Source organism: Malus domestica, chromosome 07 (assembly GCF_042453785.1).
Source record: "Malus domestica chromosome 07, GDT2T_hap1".
NCBI lineage: Eukaryota > Viridiplantae > Streptophyta > Magnoliopsida > Rosales > Rosaceae > Malus > Malus domestica.
Genome location: NC_091667.1, coordinates 9,443,833 through 9,470,958, shown reverse-complemented (window position 1 = coordinate 9,470,958; position 27,126 = coordinate 9,443,833). Strand labels below are relative to the sequence as shown.

The following is a 27,126-nucleotide window of genomic DNA, read 5'->3' as shown; positions in this document are numbered from 1 at the left end:
GCAAAAACATTAAGAATATGAAGAAATAAAATCCTGTTTCCATCAATCATATGCTCAAGCTAAACAATTGAATTAGGCGTTGGAAAGTCTTTAATTAGATAATTGCTTTGCTAGTTCTAGAGCGTAAGGTTTACAGAAAGCAAGCACTTTATCTAGTATGATATAGAACACCCAAAAATTTGGTGACCGCCCAATAGGCATGGCAAGGTCCCCTGCCAAAAGGAAACATGCGATGGATCCCTAATTGCATCTGCAAGGTAATGTTGAACAATCAATGCACAACACATGAGAAAAATATGATGGCATAAGCTATTGGGGCACAAGAAAAATTAAATGACTTGTCCAAGATGCGTGCACATGGTTATTAAATGATCAGGGAGCAACATTAATTTCCTCGCATAACAGTAGACTGGGTGTAATATCTATATTCCTACATTTTCATTTCATCAACGTTTTTAAGGTTTGAAGGTTTGTGGCACAAGTTTCAATATCCATCCTCTCCTCCCTCACTATGTTTAATGCTTATTGTAGAGAAAGTGCCATACAACCAAAAATAGGAAACTTGAGGCCTTCCAACCTATAGAAAGCATCCTAAATCACTACCAAGAAACGTCAAGAAATGGATATACATATAAAGATGTTGTGATCTATATTATCTCCGAATGGGGTAGCATCAATATTGTGGAAACAGATACTTTAATACTAAAATTCTATCATACCAAGTGAAAAAAAAAAAGAAAAAAAAAGAAGCCTTTCAATCATTAAAAATAGCTTCAAAAGAACTATACCAAAAAAAGGGGGAAAAACTATAAACGAAGACGACCAATTATTTGATTAAAAAAACCACCAATTATGACTTCAAAAGGGGAGACCATAGGAGAAAAATGAAATGTTAATCAGTTTAATAGGCTTACTTGCACCTATAATGAGTTTAATGAGTTTTGATTGGACTTAAGGATCTAACTTCTCTAATGAGGTTTCAGTTTGTCTACCTAATCCAAACCTCTAACTTCTAAGCCACACAGAGATGGCTCATTACATCCTTCACCATTCTTGCATGGTTTATAATTATATGAGAACCACGGCTACGAACTTTCAATTTATAAGGTTCTACCTGCCAACCCTAATGCAGATGCTTCAGTCTCTTTGTGATTTTATCTACTTTTCTAACGGCAGAAAGAATCCCAATTTGCTCGGTATTCTGTCAATGAAATCTGTCTTCCCTTCTGTTCATGGCTCAGACAACGAATGATAGTTCCGTCTTTCGTCACACAATAAAAAAAGATGGCACAACTAGAAGTCTCTTACTAATTCTTTGCAAAAACATGACATTAATGCAATATCATCTTCGTATTTCTGTTTCGGAATCTGTGGATATATAATCAAATACAAACAAACTTCAGATCCTTGCCTTTACATCTTTGGATTACTGGCCACACAATCAACAGATAATGTTAATGCTAAAATTATCAAGTTTCAGTCTCAACAAAGTCATGATGTTTGGCAACTGAATGGTGGCCTTCACCCACTAAAAAAAGTCGACTGTTACATTATCGAGTTCTGTCAAAGCAAGGGGCATCTGTTGCTCATCAATCTTCAACATACACTAGTTTTTTTGTCTGGCAAAACAGTAGTTTTGGTACTAAGAAAAGGCAGCAAGCACATTTTTTAAAATATGGTTTTGAAAGATAACAGAAGATGGAAAACAGTAGCTTTGGGTCGTAACATTGAATGAAGGAAAAAAACTAATTTTGTCTGAGATTAAAATTAGTCAGGCAACTAATCTTTGTGTTTAGTTCCACATTCTTTTAATCTGTCAGAAGCAAGTTAGCTAAAAGATTCAGTCCCCTTTATCAATGTCAGAAACGCAGTGAAAAAAAGAATAGTAAAGAAGGTTTTCAATGATTGTCTGAGGCCAACACTAAATATGCAAGGCTACTATGAAACTGAGGATAACACATTAAAAAAAGGAAGAGCACGTTGATCTCAAAATGCACCACCAATAACTTTTCTTACTTATGAAAAAGAAAGATTCATTTCGCTTTACCGGGATAAATCCAAAGTTCGCTCCAAATGGGACAAATAAAACTAAGACATGTATAATATTTCAAGTTGTACTTACCTTGCTTATGCACATGAGCAATGCATTACACAAATCATATATGTAGAAAACTAACAGTTCAACTGCCAACAGGACCATGACATGTTTTTTTGGCATGCAACCATGCTCTAACTCACTCAGCTATGTTACTCATGTCTGATTTCCATACCCATTTGCCAATCAAAAGACTAAAAGGAGTCACAAAGCTTGATAAAGGAGAGGAAATGGACTTAACACTACACTTTTGCATCACAAGTTGGAATTTTAGTTTTCATTACAAGCGGTATTTGTTTCTCATTGGATTGAGAACTCCACAAACTTTTTAAAAGGAACTTAATTCCACATCTGTTCACATGTGAATTTGAATTATATACTTTAAAACAGTATAGCATATGACTCATAAGAAAGAAAAATGTGACACACATAAAGCATCCTTACATACACTAAACTGAGATGAAGTTCAGCCTACAGCAACAACAGATGAAAACTAGGTGTATATTGCACCACTATAATCAGTTGCAAAAGTTAGCATGAAATAAAATAAGGAAATGGGATATGAGTACTGTAAATGTTTGAAAAATATGAAATCCAAGCAATAAGTGCAGGACTAAATCTTCCATGGGCCACGCAAATCAAACACTATGGATTCAAAGTTACATTTTTTTTTTCCAACACTGTCAATAGAAAAAGTAACAAATAGAGATCAAACTGAAAACATGGTACCGTTGATTGAACATGCTATAATGCATCCATTCAAAATCCAAAACAGTGAAATGCTTAAAATCAATCTAGCAAATACAATTTATGTAACAAGAATAATCACCATGACTTAGATGGAAGTTTGACATTCAAACAAAATACTGAAACAAGAACCAAAAAGTTAACTCTTATTCTTAAAATTGGACTTTTACAAAGAAACGCAAAACACAGAGTCCTATACAAGAAACAGCACAAAAATATTAATGCGGCAGCATCTTTTGTAAGTAACATTGCATCTCTGTGAAGATATGAAGACCTATTAAATGAAATGATTACATCCTATAATATATTATATATCGTAGAACTTATACATCATAATTGCTCCAATCAAGAATTCAAAACTAGCTCCAGCCCCAGTAAATTAACAATTGAAAACCAAAAACCATATAGGGTCACAGAAAAATCAAAGCGTGAATCGAATTAGCTCCAAACCAATACAAACCTACTCAAAACAACAGTATACCCAATTCAAACTAGGGACAACAAAATCGACCTGAAAACCAGAATTTGCACCAAACCCAGATAAACCGACACTAAAGCATACAAGTCCCGTATCACATAAATCTCAAATCAAACCACAGATAAAAAAATTGCAAAAAAAAACCCACAACAAATCTCTCCGAAAACTGACCTCTTTAGCCAAAAGTTCGGCCGCATAAGGGAGCACAAAGTTGACAGTGAGCTTAGTGGGGATCGACGACGGGGTTGCAGGCCGAGGCTTCATAAAGGTCAATGGGGTCATTGTGTGATCTATGTGAGGCACCACTTTCTTCCAGGCGTCACTGAAAGTCGAATCGGCTGGGGCAGTCGCAGCGACGTCGTTAGAGAAGCATCGGGCCCTGAGGAAGATGGTGGATCGGGTCAAGAGGGTGGTGGCTAGGCGCAGCACGGTGGCAGAATGAAGGGTCGCTCGGGTCTCGCAGGGTCGGGGAGACAGAGGAGGCTTTTCTTTTTTTGTTTTTTGGAAACTGAGGGAGAGGAGTTTGGGTAGAGGTTTTGGTTAGTGATTCGGAATGGAGGAGGAAATGGGTGTGGTTTTTGTTGAGGCTGTTGTGTACTTGGAACATCTTCATAGGAGATGTTAAATTTTGAATATAAAATTTAAATTTTGATAGCTTATGTGGTACATTAACATCTTTTAAAATTTTGTTCTTCAATCGATATGTTAATGAGTAATTTATTCATATTCTTTGATTGAAAAGAAGAAAAAAAGTAGGATAATTGCATCGATCAACTCAATATTAATTATAATAAATGATTAACCTAATTAAAAAATAAAAAAAATACATTTAATAATTAATAAAAAAAGACATTTGAAGTTGCTGTCAAATTTGATAGCAACCTTTTTGTTGCCAATTCATGTCATCACCACATGAGATTTGGCACTTCGGTTGGAGAATATTAGTGTGGTCTTTTTCCTGTTATAGCTGAGTGTACATTTTGGCATCTCTTTTGGAGATGCTCTTAGTCACTTTGAGGTAGACCTGACATTTGTGTCGTGTTTTATGTATTCCGAAGCAAAAGCCTAATGAAAAAACATTAGTACATTACTACAAAATAACAAATGTTCAAGGATATGCAAAATTGAAGGGAGTTGCATTCAAGGTTGAGGATGCAATCACGAACGTTTATATAGCTTTCATGTCACAACCCGTCCCAAAAATAATTTATCGACGGCGTGAATTGTCGAAAATGCCCTTGGGACGTTAAATTGTGTGTATGTTTTAAGTGTAGTTTGGATTTAATATTGGTATTTTGGAGTGTTTGACCAATCTTATGGTCAAACCCACACACACACAGACATTCTCTTTCCTTTTCCCTTCCCCCGTGCCTCTCATCCCTCTCATATTCTCAATCTCTTTCTCCCTCACCTAGTACGGACTACACACAAAACCCTAGCAAACTTTAGGGATCGAAGTGGAAAATGGCACCACTAGATTCGTGAAGCTGAGGTGAGCACAACCATACCATTTTCAGGTAAGGAAAGCTTCATTTTCACGTTGAAACAGTAAACCCGATTTGGGGGTACTATTCATGCAAACGTTAAAACTCGTGTTTTTGGAAATTTCAAGCTTGTAGGAAGCTCAAGGGAGCCCTCACGAGTCTAGGGGTACTTCATTGGGAAGATTTGGACGTCGGAGGACTTAGAACGACGAGTTTGTAGGTAAGCCGAGCTATCGACCTTTCTCATGAAAAATCTAGTGGAATTTAAACTTTGAAACTTGTATAACGTGATTCTACATGTTATTAGCTTCATTTTGGTACCAATTTCATGAAAAATGGTTGAGAAATGAATGAGAATAAGAAAATTGAAAAATTGCCCAGTTTCCGGCGCCGGCAACGGTCGTCGGAGCTGGAGGAAGAAGACGGATGGATATTCCGTCAAGTCTGACGAAATATTCTCACGGCGTCAGTTAGTTTAGACGGATTCCGTTAGGATTTAACGAAATATTCCGAGGAATATTCCTGACGCCGTTTTTGTTATGTCGCACGTGCCAGGCACGTGGCTGGCGCATGGCGGCGCGTAGAAGGTCCAAAATTAATTCTAAAAATATGAGGATGTTCGTGGTGTTGTGTAGATCACGTTGGTATATTCAAATACCAAAATTGAGCAATGTATGAGAAGTTATTAGCTAATTTTGCCTATGTGCTTAAAAATAACGTTTTTATAGTTAATTCGCATATAGGTGAGACATATCCCGAGGACAAGCGTATCCACGGGCGACTCGGGGGTTACGACCCGTTGACATACCAGTGAGTGGGCTTTTAGTTTTCAGTATATACTTATATACATAATATTTTTCCCAGAAAATGCGTTTAAATTAAAGTATGCCTTGAATTTATATGCCTAATGTTTCTATATTTTGAATATGCATTGCATGGTTGCATATATATATATATATATATATATATATATATATATATATATATATATATAAATGTGGTGCTATGGAGGCCAGGTAAGTTCAGGTAAGATATATATTCAAATGTGAACTACGAATGACTTGATCCCTATTAAGGGTACGTAGGTAGTCTAACGAAACGTTAGATGCAGTCATCCATTAATTGAATCAAGGCCTTGATATGAATATAATGATTATAATGCATTGATGGTATTGAGCTCATAACCTGCACTTAGGGTGATTGATTTAGCCAGAAATATGATTCAGGCCTATTTAGTATGTCACCCCCGCACTATATGCTCAATTTGGATCCAATTTAAGTGCACAACCTTGTCGTATAGACCTTTAAGGTTCCGACTTGTAGGTGACTAGCGATTTAATCGCCTGGCTACTATGAGAGAGTAAGATTGAGCATAATTATCTCACCCAATATCGTCGTACAGACCCTGTTTAGAGGTTCCGACTTATATGCAGTGTATTGCCGTATAGGTCATAGTGGTGACTCCGGCTAGATTGATTTTATGAGCTAGGGATTCAGCCGTACAAACTACCTTTAAGGTTCCGGCTAATATAACATATTTCCTTGAAATCATTCTTACCTGAATTGTTTATCTAGTTACATTTATTATGGCATACATATGAATTTTATTAAATGAAGCATGAATTGAATGGATAGGAATTCGGACTTATATACGTATATGCTTATACTTTAATTCTGGGAAAATTATATATATGTTTTACAGCGAGGGGTTAGATACGTTGTAAATGAAATGATTTGTAAAACATTTGTTTTGCCCACTCACGTTTTCTGTTTTGCGCCCCTCCAGGTTTTAAGTAGTTGCTGTTGGTGGCTTGAGGGCGACGGTAGTCCTGTCTTATCTTTATATCTAGTAGGACAATCCTGGTACTGTATAATTAGTACTCGTCTTACTGGACTGCACTTAAACTTTATGCTTTGATTAGGAGTGTTTGTTTTCATAACTTACTCCTATCGTTTCTTGTTTAGTAGTGCACTTGGGAATTTCCGTTTTAATGTTTTATGGATTTAGTGAATTTCAATATCGCTTCCGCACTGTGCACATGGTTACGTCACTCTCACGTGACGGCCAGCATGCCTTGATCTCAGTCGGGGTGTGTTAGTTTGGTATCAGAGCATAGGTTTAGCAGTCTTGTATAATTCTTGAATGTTCTAATCATTGTGATGTCTTATGTAAGAACTATGACGCCTCGTAGAGAGCCCCGTCAACCAGCTGAATCTAGTTTCCTTGATATTGCTTAATTAGGGGAAGCTATAGTCTCCGCCATTTAGACTGCATTCCGTACTCTTCAGAGGACACCTCTTGAGACAGTGCATAATTTGAAATTGACTCACTTTATGGGAAATGAAGGTCATGAGGGGGCAAAAAAATGGTTGAACCAGGTGGAGATGACCTTCCAAGTGATGCAGAGTCAGGGGAATCTTCCTTCTGAAAGATGGGTGGAGACGACTATTTGGTTTTTGGGAGAACAACCTGCATCCTGGTGGAGACAGGTGTCTTAGTAGTTGACCCTAGCAGAGATTGTGGACTGGGAAGTATTTAAGGAGTTGTTTCAGAAAATGTTGATTCCTCCTGCGTATATCGATCTGAAAAAACAGGAATTTACTCATTTGAGGCAGGGGAATATGTCCGCTAATGAATATTATAGGACATTTACTAATTTGTCGAGGTATGATCCGGAGGTTGCTGCCAATCCGATTAAGATGTTTCGCCGCTTCAGTTTGGGTACAAAGAAGAAATGGCGTTCCATAACGACGTCGATTCATTGTAGTTCTTATCAGGAGTTTTATGAGATTCTATTGAGGATTGAGGCTTCGGAGAGTATGCCAAGTGATAGTGAGGATGAAGAAGGAAATAATGGGGGCCAGAGACGAGATAACAAAGGAAAAGGCCAAGCATTTTAGGGACCCCGCAAGACTCAGAACTTTAAGAAGAGTGGTGGCAGTTCTAGCTCTTCTAGCGGAGGATTGAGTACTAATATGCAGAGGAAAGGTGGTAAGTTTTCTGGAGGTCAGAGATTTCAAAGACGTGGGAACTTTGGGGGTGGTTCGGGTGGTTCTGGTGCTTCTGTTTGCAACAGGTGTAACTATAGGCATTTTGGAGAATGCAGGAGAGGCAATAGTGGATGTTTTACTTGTGGACAGATGGGTCATAGGGCTTCTCAGTGCCCTCAGAGTCAGCAGAGACCCCAGCAGTCTTCATTTCCACCACTTGCACATACCCAGCAAGCTTCAGGATCGGGTGGTTACACTCAAGCTGGTCGAGGAAGTACTTACCACTATCAGGGCGACACCGCCCCTTACACTTCAGGACAACATCAGTACTCTCAGGACCCTCAGTATCAGAGTGGATACTCTCTGTATCAGGGAGAACTTGTGTCTTATCAGCCTCAGGCGGCTGATGGGTCTCAGTGGTCCCAAAGGGGACAGCCCCAGCAGGGCGAGATTGCTGCTAATAGTGCAGGATCTTCGAGGCAGCAGGGTCAGCAGAGACAGGGACGTGGTGTTCATGCCAATAGAGGTCGGGGAAGACGACAGCAGAATCAGGGGCGTATCCACAACATGTCACTGCAAGATGCCCAGAATAATCCAGATTTAATCATGGGTACGTTAAATATTCTTGGTCATTTTGCTAGAGTATTAATTGATTGTGGTGCTACGCATTTTGTTATTTCTCATACATTTGCTCAAGTGACGCAACCTCATCCTACGCCTCTAGAATATATTTTAGAATTTTCTATGCCTAGAGGGTGATAAATGTTTTGTGGATCGGGTATATCCAGGATGTCCAGTGATAATAGAGGATGTTGTTATGCCGGCTAATCTTATGCCGATGGATATAGTGGATTTTGAAGTGATTCTGGGTGCGGATTGGTTGCACTATAATCATGCTAATATAGATTGTTATGGGAAGACAGTCACATTTCATCGTCCTGGACTACCTGAAGTTACATTTGTAGGAGAGCCTAGTAGGGTGAGGCATGGTATTATTTCGGCCATGAAAGCAAAGAGAATGTTATCGAAAGGTTGCCAGGGATATTTGGCTCATATGGTGTTGAGTGATGATGCTCCTAGTAGTGTGGAAGATGTTCGTGTGGTCAGATATTTTCCGGATGTATTCCCTGAGGAATTGCTTGGATTGCCGCCAGATAGAGAGGTGGAGTTTAATATTAATCTACTTCCAGGTATGAATCCTATATCCTTGACTCCTTATAGAATGGCTCCTGCTGAATTAAGGGAATTGAAAGTTCAATTGCAAGAATTAATGGATAAAGGTTTTATACAGCCTAGTACTTCACCTTGGGGAGCTCCAGTTTTATTCGTAAGGAAGAAAGATGGAACTTTAAGGCTGTGCATTGATTATAGGCAATTAAATCGGGTAACAATTAAAAACTATTATCCATTGCCTCGTATTGATGATTTATTTGATCAACTTAGAGGTGCCAGTGTGTTTTCTAAGATTGACTTGAGGTCAGGCTACTACCAGTTGATGATTAAGCATGAAGATGTCCCTAAAACTGCCTTCAGAACTCGATATGGTCATTATGAGTTTCTTGTGATGCCATTCGAGTTAACTAATGCACCAGCAGCTTTTATGGATTTAATGAATCGAGTATTCCAGCCATTTTTGGACAAGTTCGTTATTGTTTTCATTGATGATATTCTGGTATACTCTAAGTCTAAGGTTGAGCATACTAGACATTTGAAATTGGTGTTGACTAGTTTGAGGGAACACCATCTATATGCCAAGTTTAGCAAATGTGAATTTTGGTTGAGCCAAGTTGCATTTTTGGGACATGTCGTTTCTGCTAAAGGCATTCAAGTGGATTCTCAGAAAATGGCAGCTGTTGAGAATTGGGAGCAACCTCGAACCGTTACCGAGGTGCGGAGTTTCCTTGGCCTAGCAGGCTATTATCGACGGTTCGTTAAGGATTTTTCAGTGATTGCTTTGCCACTGACAAGGTTGACTCTAAAGGATGTTAAATTTGAATGGGATGATAATTGTGAGCAAAGTTTCCAGCAGTTGAAGTACTATCTCACTCATGCTCCCGTACTAGCACTTCCTGATGATAGTGGTAATTACGAGGTTTATAGTGATGCTTCTTTGAATGGTTTGGGTTGTGTATTGATGCAACATGGTAGGGTGATTGCTTATGCTTCGAGACAATTGAAACCTTATGAGAAGAATTACCCTACGCATGATTTGGAATTAGCGGCTATTGTCTTTGCTTTGAAGATTTGGAGGCATTACCTGTATGGGGAGAAGTGTAAGATCTTTACAGATGACACGAGTCTTCAGTATTTGTTTACTCAGAGAGATCTTAATCTTCGGCAATGAAGATGGATTGAGTTACTTAGTGACTATGATTGCACGATTGAGTATCACCCTGGTCGTGCAAATGCAATGGCAGATGCACTTAGTAGGAAGACTCTAGCTAGACTTAATGTCATTTATGATTGTCATGTTCCGCTTCTAGCTGAATTGAGGTCCACTGGAGTAATATTAGGAGTGGAAGATCGAGAAGAAGCCTTGCTTGCTACTTTCCAGGTTAGACCAGTTTTAATTGATCATGTGCTTGAAGCTTCGATGAATGATGAAGAGACTCAAGAAATAATTAAAGCAAGGAATCAGGGTAAAAAGAAAGATTTTTGGATTCGAGAAAATGATGGCATGCTTATGCAGGAAGGCAGAATGTATGTGTCGAGTAATGAAGAGTTAAAGAAGGAAATTTTAGATGAAGCACATATTTCAGCATATGCGATGCATCCAGGAGGCACTAAGATGTGTCATACCATTAGGCCATTTTATTATTGGCCGGGTATGAAAAGAGAAATTGCTGAATATGTGAGTAGATGTGCCATTTGTCAGCAAGTTAAAGCTGAAAGGAAGAAGCCGTTTGGGTTGATGCAGCCACTTCCCGTTCCGCAGTGAAAATGGGAAAATATTACTATGGATTTTGTGTATAAGCTCCCTCGTACGCAAAATGGATACGACGGCATTTGGGTGATAGTTGATCGGCTTACGAAATCAGCACATTTTATTCCTGTGAGGGAGAAGTATTCGTTAAGCCGATTAGCTAAGTTATTCATATCACAAATTGTGAAGTACCATGGTGTGCCAGTTAATATTATCTCGGATCATGATCCTAGATTTACTTCCAAGTTCTGGATAGCATTTCAGGAAGCTCTCGGTACGAGATTGCTTTATAGTACGGCATATCATCCTCAAACAGATGGACAATCTAAGAGGACTATTCAGACTTTGGAGGATATGTTGAGATCTTCAGTGTTACAGTTTGGAGATAGTTGGCATGATTGCTTGGATTTGATGGAATTTGCTTACAACAACAGTTATCACTCGAGTATTGGAATGGCACCATTTGAGGCACTTTATGGGAAATCTTGTCGTACGCCTCTTTGTTGGTCAGAGGTTGGTGAAAGAGTTTTAGTGGGGCCTGAGATTGTGGAGGAGACTACTCAAAATGTTCAGGTAATTAAATCTAATCTGAAATCAGCCTAGGATCAACAAAAGAGCCTAGCTGACAGGCATGCCACGGATCGAAAGTATAATGAAGGTGATTGGGTGTTTCTGAAACTATCACCTTGGAAAGATGTTGTACGGTTTGGAAAGAGAGGGAAGTTGAGTCCTAGGTACATCGGACCGTATATGATCACCAAGAGAGTCGGAGAGGTTGCTTACAGGCTTGAGTTGCCTCCAGAATTATCCAAGGTGCACGATGTATTTCATGTTTCGATGCTTCGACATTATGTTTCAGATCCTTCACATGTGATTCCTCCTCAACCTTTGGAAATTAATCAGGATTTGACTTATGATGAGGAACCAGTGACTCTGTTGGATTGGAAGGATAAGGAACTGAGAAACAAGACGGTCCGTTTGGTAAAGGTATTATGGATAAATCATTCAGTGGAAGAAGCTACTTGGGAGACAGAGGATCGGATGAGAGAAATGTATCCGTGCTTGTTTTATGATTATTAGTGGATGTATTAATTGTATGTAATTTCGAGGATGAAATTTTATAAGGTGGGGAGATTGTCACAACCCGTCCCAAAAATAATTTATCGACGGCGTGAATTATCGAAAATGCCCTTGGGACGTTAAATTGTGTGTATGTTTTAAGTGTAGTTTGGATTTAATATTGGTATTTTGGAGTGTTTGACCAATCTTATGGTCAAACCCACACACACACACACACTCCCTTTCATTTTCCCTTCCCCCGTGCCCCTCATCCCTCTCATACTCTCATTCTCTTTCTCCCTCACCTAGTACGGACCACACATAAAACCCTAGCAAACTTTAGGGATCGAAGTGGAAAATGGCACCATTGGATTCGTGAAGCTCAGGCGAGCACAACCATACCATTTTCAGGTAAGGAAAGCTTTGTTTTCACGTTGAAACAGTAAACCCGATTTGAGAGTACTATTCATGCAAACGTTAAAACTCGTGTTTTTGGAAATTTCAAGCTTGTAGGAAGCTTACGGGAGTCCTCACGAGTCTAGGGGTACTTCGTTGGGAAGATTTGGACGTCGGAGGACTTAGAACGACGAGTTTGTAGGTAAGCCGAGCTATCGACCTTTCTCATGAAAAATGTAGTGGAATTTAAGCTTTGAAACTTGTATAACATGATTTTACATGTTATTAGCTTAATTTTGGTACCAATTTCATGAAAAATGGTTGAGAAATGAATGAGAATAAGAAAATTGAAAAATTGCCCAGTTTCCGGCGCTGGCGACGGTCGCCGGAGCTGGAGGAAGAAGACGGAGGAATATTCTGTCAAGTCCGACGGAATATTCTCACGGCATCAGTTAGTTTAGACGGATTCCGTTAGGATTTAACGGAATATTCCGAGGAATATTCCTGACGTCGTTTCTGTTACGTCGCACGTGCCAGGCATGTGGCCACGTGTGGTCGGCGCGTTTTTCCGTGCCTTGGCCGGCGCGTGGAAGGTCCAAAATTAATTCTAAAAATATGGGGATGTTCGTGGTGTTATGTAGATCACGTTGGTATATTCAAATACCAAAATTGAGCAATGTATGAGAAGTTATTAGCTAATTTTGCCTATGTGCTTAAAAATAACGTTTTTATAGTTAATTCGCATATAGGTGAGATGTATCCCGAGGACGAGCGTATCCACGGGCGACTCGGGGGTTACGACCCGTCGACATACCAGTGAGTGGGCTTTTGGTTTTCAGTAAATACTTATATACATAATATTTTTCCCAGAAAATGCGTTTAAATGAAAGTATGCCTTGAATTTATATGCCTAATGTTTCTATATTTTGAATATTCATTGCATGGTTGCATATAAATGTGGTGCTATGGAGGCCAGGTAAGTTCAGGTAAGATATATATTCAAATGTGAACTACGAATGACTTGATCCCTATTAAGGGTACGTAGGCAGTCTAACGAAACGTTAGATGCAATCATCCATTAATTGAATCAAGGCCTTGATGTGAATATAATGATTATAATGCATTGATGGTATTGAGCTCATAACCTGCACTTAGGGTGATTGATTTAGCCAAAAATATGATTCAGGCCTGTTTAGTATGTCACCCCTGCACTATATGCTCACTTTGGATCCAATTTAAGTGCACAGCCTTGTTGTATAGACCTTTAACATTCTGACTTGTAGGTGACTAGCGATTTAATCGCCTGGCTACTATGAGAGAGTAAGATTGAGCATAATTATCTCACTCAATATCGTCGTACAGACCCTGTTTAGAGGTTCCGACTTATATGAAGTGTATTGCCATATAGGTCATAGTGGTGACTCCGGCTAGATTGATTTTATGAGCTAGGGATTCAGCCGTACAGACTACCTTTAAGGTTCCGGCTAATATAACATATTTCCTTGAAATTTATCTAGTTACATTTATCTAGTTACATTTATCTAACCCCGGCTAGATTGTTTATCTAGTTACATTTATTATGGCATACATATGAATTTTATTAAATGAAGCATGAATTGAATGGATAGGAATTCGGACTTATATACGTATATGCTTATACTTTAATTCTGGGAAAATTATATATATGTTTTACAGCGAGGGGTTAGATACGTTGTAAATGAAATGATTTGTAAAACATTTGTTTTGCCCACTCACGTTTTCTGTTTTGCGCCTCTCCAGGTTTTAAGTAGTTGCTATTGGTGGCTCAAGGGCGACGGCAGTCCTGTCTTATCTTTATATCTAGTAGGACAATCCTGGTACTGAATAACTAGTACTCGTCTTACTGGACTGCACTTAAACTTTATGCTCTGATTAGGAGTGTTTGTTTTCGTAACTTACTCCTATCGTTTCTTGTTTAGTAGTGCACTTGGGAATTTCCGTTTTAATGTTTTATGGATTTAGTGAATTTCAATATCGCTTCCGCACTGTGCACATGGCTACGTCACTCTCACGTGAAGGCCAGCATGCCTTGATCTCGGTCGGGATGTGTCATTTCACATTTTTCAGACTTGTACATTAAGAATTAAGAATTTTATTTATTTTGAACTCCCTTAAATATACTATTCATGAGGGTTTGTATGGTTCTAAAAATTCAAACGACAATATACCCATCCTCAAAGCATAGAGGATGCGATCACAAGTGTTTACCTATTTTTTCACATTTTTCGCAACTTGTAAATTAACTATTATAATTTTTAATGTGTTGGTATTTTTAAATTACTTGATATTTTTATTTTTAAAGTGTTTTTGTTGTAAACTTCTAGTTTAAGTGTGATTGTGTAAATCCTAAATAAAATTTGATCATAGTTATTCTTTCCTATATGGTCTTGTATTCCTTGGGGATGAATGATTTTTTCTCTCCCTTTTGACTATAAATAAAGGCACTACATAGGGGGAGTAACATACATTCTTATACACATCTCTACAAACACATCTCTCTCCTTGTCGCAGACCCCTTTCCCATGTCAGTTAAATATAGGTTACAACACGTTATCAGTACGCTCCTACCACTGCGCCTAGAAGTCTGACGAGGAAGTTTTCTGTGTCAAACCAGTTCATCCGTATCATCATGCAAACAGGTTCTTTCAAACACAATGATTTTTATCTTGATATTTTTGTAGCCCTAATAGCATGAACATTTACCATAATGCATGACCCAACTTTACGTTTTTTTTCGAATTTTAGAATCTATATAAATTGTGTATGCATTATATTCATTATGTGAATTTGATATTGCCATGAATTACATCAAATATATGTCCATGCTTTAAAATATTTGATTGAATATGAATGCAAATTGAATTAAATTCCATAATCTGGAATTAAGAAAAATTATTAGGGTTTGTTAAAAACCCTGTAGCATTAAGAGTCATCTGCTTGGTGAGCCCAACCAGCCACGAAACTCAAGGTTGCAAGCCCAGAACCAAAACAATGCATTTTAGGCACCATCATCCTTATCCCATCATTCGGCCTGAAGACCAGGTCCTCACCGTCAATTTTTTCGACGAAAACATGACCAGAAGTCATGTACTTTGGACGAAAAATTTTAGAAGAATTTCGTAAATTTTTTTAATCGGCTTCACTTGAATCCATTCGATTCTTACCCCCTCCCCCCCCAATGTTGAGATTCAACCTCCGTCGTCTAATTTTGGTTCTCCGATGAACGAAAGGCTTGCACTGACCATGGAACACTGCCTGAAGCGACAACGTCGACAATCTCTGGCGGATCCTCACACTCAATGCATTAGGGGTGGCCTGCAGATGCAAACCGAGCCCTAACAAGCCTCATATTCTTTTTGGTCCATACGCACAACACCTTTGTTATTGGGCCTGCTTATGCCTAGAGCCTTGACCCACATCACTAGTCCTTTGGGCTTTGGTGATAACCCTGCCTAAGAACCAGTTGAGCCTTTTTGGGCTCCTACCATTTCTCCCATGCACCCGTGTATGCATCACAACTCATATGTGCCTTTACAGACCCCTATTTTAGGCTTGCGCATGCAGCCCACTTATTTTGTGATTTTGGGCCTTGCCCAATTTTTAGGCCTAGGTTGCACGGCTTTTATTTGCCCAGCGCACTCATGGGCTTGGCCCATGTTTTTGGGCACCGAGTTTAATTGCCTAATTACTTTAGGCCCAGATCGCTTTGATCACCAAAAAGACATCTTCTTGCCTGAGTAAGACATGACTGGCGCCATTTGTGATTCCCAGACTTTAAGTCTGAGAATGAATATAATTATGAAGTTTGTCGAATTCGATCACTTCTCAAGTTTTGTAACGAGACTTTGACCGAAGAAGATCTCTTGGAGAAGACCTAATCGACCTTCTTTCCTACTAATATTGTCATGTAGCAACAACATAGAGCTTAGAAACTCACTAAGTTTTCTGATTTGACCTCTATTTTACTTCTTATTGAAAAGCAGAATTAGTTGTTGATAAAAATTATCAAGCTCGACCTACTGGGGCGTGAAACACACTATAGCACGAACCAACGTCCAAAACACCACCATAGGCGTGGTAGGGGTGGCCAGAAGCCACCCCGTCAAGGTCAACAGAGCCAAGACCCATCTAAGGGAGGAAACAAAGCCCAGAAGCGCCCTAACCTCGCTCCTAAGACCCCAAACTTCAAGAATAAGGGCAAAGCACCTGAAACCATAGATGTGGATATGTGTTATCGTTGTGGTTCAAATAACCATTGGTCCCATGTTTGCCGAGCTCTCCGGAAGGTTGTAGCTGAATATCATTCTTGTCGTAAGAAGTTTGAATCAAACTTTATGCAAGTGGACGAGCCATAGAGTACAAAGATAGAGGTTTATGACTTTCAAGAGGCTGTTACCCCTATGGAAGATTAGAATCTTAGACATAAACTATTATTTTAGTTGAATTTAGACATTGGGGCCAAATTCCACCTAGTGGCCAAACCCCCCTTTTGTGTTTTTGGTTAAATTTTGAACAATTTTCCTTTATGTTTAGATTATTTGTTGTTGATTTGTTTTTGTATAGTAAGTTTTTAATTAATTACCATCCTTGAATACTTAAATTATTTTGAATGGATATTTGTTTTTAAGAACTTTTATGCATGTGACCGTGTTTGGGTCCAAAACGATATTTTGGGTTGACGGTAACAAATGGGCCGAGACTCTTGATCCAGCGGTCGTAAGGGGAATCATGGGCTGATTAGGTACTGGGAGTTGTTTAGTTGTTTGTCGATCGAGTCCCTTTGTGAGAAAGATTGATTTGGATAAAGATGAAGGATGAATCCTTAAACCCCCAGGAGTGTTTAAACTGAAGGCATTAAAGAACAAGGAAAGAATCTGGTTCGTTGTGGAAATGTGTTCAAAGTCCTAATTAAAGTAGGATTGGCCAAGTCTTAGTTAGATCAGGATGAGGAGTCCTAATCCGAGTAAGGTTCTAACTCGGCTGTAAGTAGGTTCGCTCGTATAAATACAGAGGATGAACACACATTCAGGGCTCTCCAATTCAACACACAAATTGCCGTGCGCAAACCCTCGCTCTACGCGAAACCTCTCAAGCATCTTGAGATTTTTATTTTCCTATTCGTCAACACATCTTCAGTTTGAATAAATAGCACTGTGAAGGCAACCGGTGACACCTTCAGTTTGGATAAACAATATTGTCGCCATAAAATCAGCCAACCCCGGAGCACCTTCAGTTTGGATAAATAGCACTGTGTTAAGGTCGACTGGTTATCTATCCAAGTCTCGGTTGAGAAGGATTTTCAAATCCTTATTGACAGAGGTCATCTTATTAGCCTTCTCGGCGAAGTGAGGTGTTATAGATTATCAGGCTTGGCATATTAAACGCCGAGTTATTTTATGATTCGATACTCATAAGTGGGATGTAAAGTTTGGCATTTTGACGGCCGAACTACATTTACGATTAAGACGTATATTTGCTTTGAGTACTTGTGCCCAGATAGTCTGGTGTCGATTCAGCGTGCTTATACTCTTACAAATATAATCATTGTGACCGAACCCGGTGCCGACGATCCGTGAACTTCGCAATACTAGTAGCCTTGTCTTTAGGCTCTAGAATTCGAAGGCCAAGACCTGTTCCTTCCTTGACTGCAATCGCAGGATCAAGAAGTCAGCAGCGCGCTCAATGCCACATCAACATATTTTACTCACCGGCCGAACTCGGCCGTCGAGTTGGCATGCCCCGCACATAACCGAATCACGTAGTTAGCTCATTAGTTACTCGGCTTGCTAGGCTTGGTAGTTTTTAGGGTTAACAGACCGATTCAAATTAATTTTAATTTTAGGTATGACTAGTGGGGAAGTTAGTTATCTAACAGATAGTGCAACCACACACATCATTTTGCGTGATATTTCACTAACTTTATAGCTAAGAATGCACCTATGACAACCTTTTCAAGGCCATCCAACCTGATCGAAGGAAACAGTAAGGCAAGTATAATGTTGTCTAATAGTACAATTTTTGACCATTGATGAGGTACTCTATTCTCCACATTCCAAAAGAACGTTGTTGAATTTCAAGGATATTAGAGATAATAATTACCACGTTGAAATCTGTGTAGAAAATGGAGTTGAATTTCTCTGCATAGCTTCCTACTAATATGGCCAGAAGCGTATTCTAGAGAAGTTGTAACATATCATGAGTGGTCGGTATATTACGATCATACGTCTCATAGAGAGCCACTATGTGGCCAGCCCTACCTCTGGGACCGCAAACGAAATTAAACTTTGGCTTGATCGCATGGGACACCCTGGACGAACAGCGTATCGTCGTATCCTCAAATCATCACACAGACATCCACTAACCCAAGTTGAGGTTCAATTCAAGAAATCGCATGTTAAACCTGTTCCATGGGAAAACGTATCATTAAGCATTCTTATGACAAAATTCGTTCGAAACCTCCTATTTTTCTACAAAGGATTCAGGGGAACATTTGTGGACCGATTCATCTTCCATACGGACCATTTAGATATTTTATGGTTTTGGTTGATGCCTCCACACATTGGTCGTACATGTGCTTGTTGTCCACAAGGAACGTTGCATTCTCCAAATTGTTGGCTCAGGTTATCAAGCTTAGGGCTCACCACCCTGATTATCCGATCAAATCCATTCATTGGATAATGCTGGAGAATTCACATCTAAAACTTTTGATGACTATTACATATCGATTGGGGTTGAAGTTGAACATCTAGTACCCCTAGTCACACCTAGAATAGCCTGGTAGAGGCAGTCATTAAGCACTTAGAAATGATTGCTCGATCATTGGTCATATGTACCAAGCTCCTGATCGCTGCTTGGGGCCATGCAATATTACACGCATCTATGTTGATCTGCCTGAGGCCTGTTACGACCCAACCATATAACACCCTTCAGTTGGTTACCGGATACGAACCCGTCATATTACATCTGTGCGTTTTTGGTTGTGCGGTCTATGTGCTGATTTCGCCGCCCTTACGCACAAAAATAGGGCCTCAACTAAGGATGTAAATCTATGTCGGATATGATTCTACTTTGATTATTCATTACTTAGAACCTTTGATAGGTGACCTGTTTATCGCTCGCTTCATGGATTGTCACTTCTATGAGATATTCTTCACGTAGGTATGGGGAGATAAAAACGCCAAACTTCCTGAAGAATGATGTGAATTATTGTGGATGACTCCCACTTTGTCTCATTTAGATCCCCGCACCGCTCAATCTGAAACTAAAATTCAACGCATATTAGATCTCGAGAGCATAGCTCAGAGTATGCCAGATGCTTTCACCAATCTAATGCAAGTGACAAGATCACATATTCCAGCTGCAAATGTTCTTGCAAAAATGGATGTACCAAATGTACGACGGACTTCCCTCCTAGAGGCCCGGGACGCCACTTTAGTCAACCTATGTACATTAACGGCTAGCCAATCATCTGCCCCTACACAAAAGCGTGGCAGACCTTTTGGTTCAAAAGATTCACACCCATGAAAAAGGAAACTCATGGCACATGCCCCTAAAGATCCTACCGTGAATCTGACTATCGCTTACTCTTTTGATCCAACTTATGAGGAAATTCTAAATTACAGAAGCGTCCTTGAAGAGACGAATCCACCTTATGAGAATCATGAGATTTCTGTTTATTATGCTAGCTTAGATGATGTGTTGTGTAGAAATGAGATGATCGTCGACGACACCGTACCTACTAAGATCATGTTGAGCGATGACATTGAACCCCGTTCCTTTGATGAATGTCAACGTAGAATCGATTGGTCAAACTGGAAACAAGCAATCCAAGTCGAACTCGATTCGCTTGCGAAACGTAAGGTGTTTGGACCTGTACCTCTTACTTCTCCATATGTAAAGCTTGTTGGCTACAAGTGCATTTCGTTCGACAACGTAGTGAAAGAACGAAATTGTGCATTAAAAAGCTCATCTTGTTGCACAAGGCTTCTCACAACACCTCAAGATTGACTATGACGAAACTTATTCACCCGTTATGGATGTGATTACTTTTTGCTACCTCATCAGTTTGGTAGTTTTCGAAAAACTGAGTATGCAGCTAATGGACGTAGTAACTGCGTATCTCTATGAGGATTTTGATATGGAAATTTATATGAAAGTTCCCGAAGGACTTACATTGACTGGATCATATATTTCCAAACCTGGAACACGCTCTCAATTCGGTTGAGGCGTTCACTCTACGGTTTGAAGCAATCCGAAAGAATTTGGTATAACCGTCTGAGTAGTATTTGACTAGTCAGGGATATGTGAACACCAAACTATGCCCCTGTGTGTTTATTAAGAAGTCACATTCCGGTTTTGTGATTGTTACAGTATATGTTGATGACATGAATCTTATCGGAACTCCTGAAGAGCTTGCAAGAACTGTCGCGCACCTAAAGTCAGAATTTGTGATGAAATGTCTAGGAAAGATTTGGTATTGTCTTGGTCTTGAGATAGAGCATCGTTTGAATGGAATCTTAGTACATCAATCGAACTACACCCAGAAGATGTTGCGTCGCTTTAATAAAGATAAAGCGAACCCTTCGAGTACTCATCTGGTCGTTCATATCGCTAGATACAAAACGAGATCCCTTCCGTTCGAAGGAGGATGATGAAGATATTTTGGAGCTTAAAGTTCCTTATCTAAGTGCATAAACGTTTTATTGTACTTAGCTCAATGCACTAAACCCGACATCTTCTTCGCTGTTAATCTTTTGGCAAGATACAGTATGCATCAACACGCAAACACTAGACTGGTGTTAAGGACATTTCCACTACCTTAAGGGTAATACAAATTTGGGATTGTTCTATCCCTACAGATCCTTGAGCGATGCCGCACCCTCTATTCTCGAGTTGATTCTCGCCTTGTTGGTTATGCTGACGCATGATACTTATCTGATCCGCGTAAGGCACGTTCTCAAACGGGTTATGTCTTTACCATTTGAGGCACCGCAATTTCTTGGAGGTTAACTAAACAGACCTTAGTTGCCATTTCGTCTAACCATGCTAGAATTCTCGCCTTACATGAAGCAACTCCAGAATGTTTTTAGTTAAGAGCAATTGTGGGCCATATTCGAAGCTCTTAAGATCATTACCCTATCGTTGATGTCCCGATGACGATCTATGAAAACAATGCAGCATGCATCAAACAGCTCAAGAAATGTTACATCAAATGAGACAATACCAAGCACATTACGCTGAAGTTCTTCTTCTCACATCAATAACAAGAGCATCAGAAGATTGAAGTCACCCAAATTTGTTCACAAGACAATCTGACCGACCTCTTCACCAAATCACTGTCGAATACGACGTTTCAGAAGCTTGTTCAAGGAATTGGTATGCGTAAACTTTTTGAGTTGTAACAATGTTAATTCTCTTTGGAATTGTGTCAAACTTAAAGAGAGTAACCTGAAGTATACTTGCTTGATCTTAACGTACTCTTTTTCCCTACGATTAGTAGCATTTTTTCCATTGAGTTTTTGCTACCTAACTAGGTTTTAACGAGGCATCCACCTTGAGTTGATCATATCCCTGATGACGTCCTGTAGACATTTCATTTGACTTTGCGTTGCTCACTCATTTTTCTTTAGACTATGGATTTTGTTCCTACTATGGTTTTTACCATAGCCTTAAGGTTCTTTGTGAAACTTACTTCCTTTTGCAAGTTCCTATCTTATTTGAAAATAGCGTATTCCCAGACCATGTGATGCAAGGCTTACGTTAGTTGCAATTAAAAAAATTAATAAAAATTATAAAATTATAAAATAATTATATAAATTAATCAAAAACAAATAAAAATACAAAATAGTAATTTTTTTTTAAAATTTTTTATAAATACATAACAATGTTCTTCCACCTTGCACCACATTTCAATATTTTCAAATACTTTCAACCAATCTTTTATTATCACTCAAAATTTAAAAATGAAATTATCTTTTATTATTTTATGACAAAATCCAATAATATTTTAATACGAATTGCCTAAGCTATTCAGTTTAGGAGTGAATATGCAATTAGACAGTTATTCACTGAATGGAGTTACCATTCAATTGGGAGATTGAATTGCCTATTGTTCGGGGGACATTTTAAGGGGAGTAAGATTTTCTTCCCTCCTAATCTCGCTCCCCTTCCCTCCCCTCCTATTTGAACAATTACGGTTAAGCCACGTCAATGTTTTATGTTAATTTTTTAATAGTTAGAAAAAGACAAAAAACAATATGTGAAAGGGGGTGAGAGAAAGGGGAGGAAAATATGAAGGGAAAGAATTATACTCTTTTCAGTAGTGGAAATGCTCTAACATTTTTCAGTAGTGTAAAATGATGCGCAAAAATAGTAAGAATTTCATGCAAGAATAGTTTACTAAGTAGTAACTCCTACTCAAAACTCTTCGCGTTCAAATTACAGAGTTTTGTCCTTGTGATTAGAACGGTTCATAAAATGAAATTTTGTATAGATTATCTATGCAAAAAATGAATTAAAACAAGGTCATTTAGTCAACTTATTTTAGCAATTACATAGACGGTTAGTAATGCATTTACAAATTCCGTTCATATGTTTTTATACAATTTGATGACTAAATAACCATACTTATAATTGATTTTTAGGAAAACTAATGAAAAGAGCTTGAAATTTTTGAGTTTTAACTATAAAGACAAAATAAAGGGTAAAGTGAATAGTATAGGATTGACTTTTTCATGTAAAAATGTGATTTTTAGTTAAAGTGAACAGTACCGAAAACTTTTTGTTAAAGTTCCCTTGATTTTTTTTGCAGAGATAAGTTTTATAGAGTGGTTTATAATATGAATGGTTCTGATTACAGACACGAAGTTCTATGAATCATAAATGAACAGTTTGAATAGGAACTCCTACTTATTCTTTGAGTAACTAAGTATTGTTCTTCTTTGATATAGAAACAGTTGTCGAAGTTTCGTACATGAACAGTTCTTCAAATTTATAGCAAAAAAGTTACGTAAATTTCGTCAAAAACCAATTTCAATAGTTTATTAATATAAACGTTTTATATTTGAAATAGGGGAAAATTAGAATTCCCCACTCTTTTTTACATAATTTTTATTAAACATTTGTTTCTTTTAAAATTTTGATTAAGATAATTTAGCTAATGTCCACCTAATCATTTTTAAATTTATTTTATTTACATGTCCTTGGTTTATTTTTTAAAATAAAAATACTATATGTTGATTTCCCACTTTATCCTTTTAGTTGATAAGGGGAAATTTTATGGCTTGTTAGGATTTATACCTTTTTTTTAGGGATATTATTAATGGCTATTAACTAAATCACCAATATTATCTATAAACTTTGAATTTTGAAATTTTTTTTGCCGTCAGAGTTTATACCCCTTTTGTTGGCTGTTCACATCATAAAATTATTATTAAAATATAAAAGTTGTTGATAAAAAGGAAGAGTTTGGAGTCTTTGGACGGAGATTAGTGCTATTCGGCATAAGATATATAAATGTGAATTTTAAATTGAAATCAATTTGAAACGTACTCAGGTCAATTCGAAACGTACCAATAACAACTTGAAATGTACTGATGCTAAATTGAAACATTCAATAATAACTTAAAATGTACCGATGCTAAATTGAAACGTACCAATATATCATTTTGAAACGTATACCAATGCTAAATTGAACCTACCCAATACAAACTATCCTTTAAAAGAAAAATGTAACACTAAATTCTATTTCCCAAATGTACCAAAGCATTTGAGATAAAATGCACCCAAGAATCAAATTAATAAGAAAAAGGTTTGTTAGAAGTTATAATTTAGTACGTTTGTTGGAATGTATTTGGTATGGTTGTTAATAATTGGGTACGTCTGTTTAAAGTTATTAGATACGTTTTAAATTTTTTATTGATAGTTTTCCAAAGAGGTACGTTAACAGTGGTATACATTTTTAGTGTACCAAGCGGGTTTGTATAGCATATTTAACTTGGGTACAATTGTTGTCATATATTGAGTAAGCAACCATTAACAATTCAAATTCAAAAGCCATTGAGATAATACTTCCAGATTCCAAGGATAACAACAAAATAAAAAGGATAATGACAATCTTTAGTGGAATTGAAATACTAAATTCAGAAGGAAAAAATCTACTAGTAAAAATAAATAAATTCCCAACGCTTGAAAGAATGGTAGTGTTCGTAAATTTTAGAAAAATGAAATCATTTTTTGTAAAAAAAGTTACGTAAATTTCATCAAAAACCAATTTCAATAGTTTATTAATATAAACGTTTTGTATTTGAAATTGATTTAACGAGGAAAAAAGTCTTATATTCAACCATACCAACTGTAGAAGTGGGAACTATGAGTCGCAAGAAACTGCATTGAAAACATGGCACAAAAAACCTGTGTATGAGTGGCAAACGAAGGATCAATAGCGCAAATGAAAAACCAACATATTAAGATTTTGTTTTGAATATTGTTATACACACTATTGCAACACAATAGCCGTATTTTTGGAAAATTTTGACGCTAAAGAAAGCTACATAATGCTGAAATCATATCACAGATAAACCTTTTTAAAGAAATTCTGAATAGCAATACAATTGAATGATTTTTTATTTATTTTTTGGCATAATGGACTTCCAATCATATAACTGTTGAATACCAGATCAAATCAGATATTTTAATTATTTACTTGGGGCTCGGGTGCTGCATGCAAAGGTTTGCTCTCTCGTTCCATCAATTACAAATGCTTTTAAAAAAGAGAGTTTTAATGAAAAGCCCACGATACTGTTCACTTTAACGAAAAATCACATTTTTACACTAAAAAGTCAAATCTGGTACTATTCACTTTACCCTTTATTTTGTCCTTATCATTAAAACTCAAAGTTTTCAAGCCTTTTTAATTATTTTTCCTTTTAAAATAGGAAGCTTTAATGAAAAGGGTTTTGACTAACTTTAATTTAATCAAAAACCACATAATAACTTTATTTAATAAAAAGGACATGAATTTTAATGAAAAAAGACACAAACTATAAGAAACAGAAGCCTAACTAAAGAGCACACGGGCTAGAAGTAAGCCCAGCATGCAAAACAATTTTTTTTTCCAATCCTTGCCCCTGACGGAACACCACTTCTGTTAGCCAAACCATTTAGAATTTGAATGCCATTTTGTCAGCCAGTTTCTCTCTCTTTTTTTTTTCTTTTTTTTTTTTGAATTTGCCGTTGGTTTCTCCTTTTTATTTTTCTTGTTTTCTTCTTGCCCCCCCCCCTTTGCTCCTGGAAGCCGGAAGGGACGTCTTTTTCATAGGCTTGAGAAACCCATTGATTCCCACTTCCTTTTATTATATATATATTTTTTTTTTTTTTACTTATTTGAATTAGGTTGTTCAAATTACCAATCTCCACCTTAATTTTGTTTGTCACTTAGAACATGTATAAATGTTTTCTGTAGGAATCCTTTCATTGAAAATTATTTCAATTTCATTTTTAGTTGGTGGGTTTAAAGATTTGCCAGTGCGGCCTTGACTATTGATCGATAAAACAATGGTCCTGTAAATGATTAATAGTTCAGTTTGCTTTGGTAAAAAAATGTGGTTTAGTTTAATAAATAGTTCAGTTTGTTTTGATAAAAAAAGTATGGTTTTCTAGTTCAGTTTGATAAATAGTTCAGTTTGCTTTGGTAAAAAAGTGTGGTTTAGTTTGATAAATAGTTCAGTTTGCTTTGGTAAAAAAGTGTGGTTTTCTAGTTCACTTTGATAAAAAGTTCAGTTTGATAAATAGTTTAGTTTGCTTTGGAAAAAAAGTGTGGTTTTCTAGTTCAGTTTAATAAATAGTTCAGTTTGCTTTGGTAAAAAAATGTGGTTTTCTACTTAACTTTGATAAATAGTTCAGTTTGCTTTGGTAAAAAAGTATGGTTCAGTTTGATAAATAGTTCAGTATGTTTTGGTAAAAAAATGTGGTTTAGTTTGTTAAATAGTTCAATTTGATTTGGTAAAAAAGTGTGGTTTTCTAGTTCACTTTGATAAATAGTTCAGTTTGCTTTGGTAAAAAAATGTAGTTTTCTAGTTTACTTTGATAAATAGTTCAGTTTACTTTGGTAAAAAAGTATGGTTTTCTAGTTCAGTTTGCTTTCGTAAAAAAGTGTGGTTTAGTTTGATAAATAGTTCAGTTTACTTTGGTAAAAAAGTATGGTTTTCTAGTTCAGTTTGTTAAATAGTTCAGTTTGTTTTCGTAAAAAAGTGTGGTTTAGTTTGATAAATAGTTCAGTTTGCTTTGGTAAAAAAGTATGGTTTTCTAGTTCAGTTTGTTAAATAGTTCAGTTTGCTTTCGTAAAAAAGTGTGGTTTAGTTTGATAAATAGTTCAGTTTGCTTTGGTAAAAAAATTGTGGTTTTCTAGTTCACTTTGATAAATAGTTCAATTTGATAAATAGTTCAGTTTGCTTTGGAAAAAAAATGTGGTTTTCTAGTTCAGTTTGATTTGGTAAAAAAGTGTGGTTTTCTACTTAACTTTGATAAATAGTTCAGTTTGCTTTGGTAAAAAAGTATGGTTTAGTTTGATAAATAATTCAGTTTGTTTTGGTAAAAAAGTGTGGTTTAGTTTGATAAATAGTTCAGTTTGTTTTCGTAAAAAAGTGTGGTTTTCTAGTTCACTTTGATAAATAGTTCAGTTTGGTTTAGTAAAAAAATGTGGTTTTCTAGTTTACTTTGATAAATAGTTCACTTTGATAAATAGTTCAGTTTGATAAATAGTTCAGTTTCCTGTGGTAAAAAAATGTGGTATAATTAGATAAATAGTTCAATTTGCTTTGGTAAAAAAGTGTGGTTTTCTAGTTCAGTTTGATAAATAGTTCAGTTTGCTTTTGTAAAAAAATATGGTTTGGTTTGATAAATAGTTCAGTTTGTT

General features: G+C 37.2%; 1 protein-coding gene and 1 long non-coding RNA gene across 2 annotated transcripts in view; one reads left to right on the top strand and one right to left on the bottom strand.

Annotated features, from left to right (window-relative positions):
• LOC103445040 (putative disease resistance protein At1g50180) overlaps positions 1-27,126 on the top strand; it is a 116,788-nt gene that overhangs the window by 20,037 nt on the left and 69,625 nt on the right. The gene's annotated exons all lie outside the window — the stretch shown is intronic.
• Positions 73-3,974, bottom strand: LOC139197547 (uncharacterized). Its single transcript, XR_011583014.1, has 2 exons — positions 3,492-3,974; positions 73-250 (listed from the first exon to the last, which is right to left on the bottom strand). It is a non-coding gene; the product is annotated as an uncharacterized lncRNA (long non-coding RNA).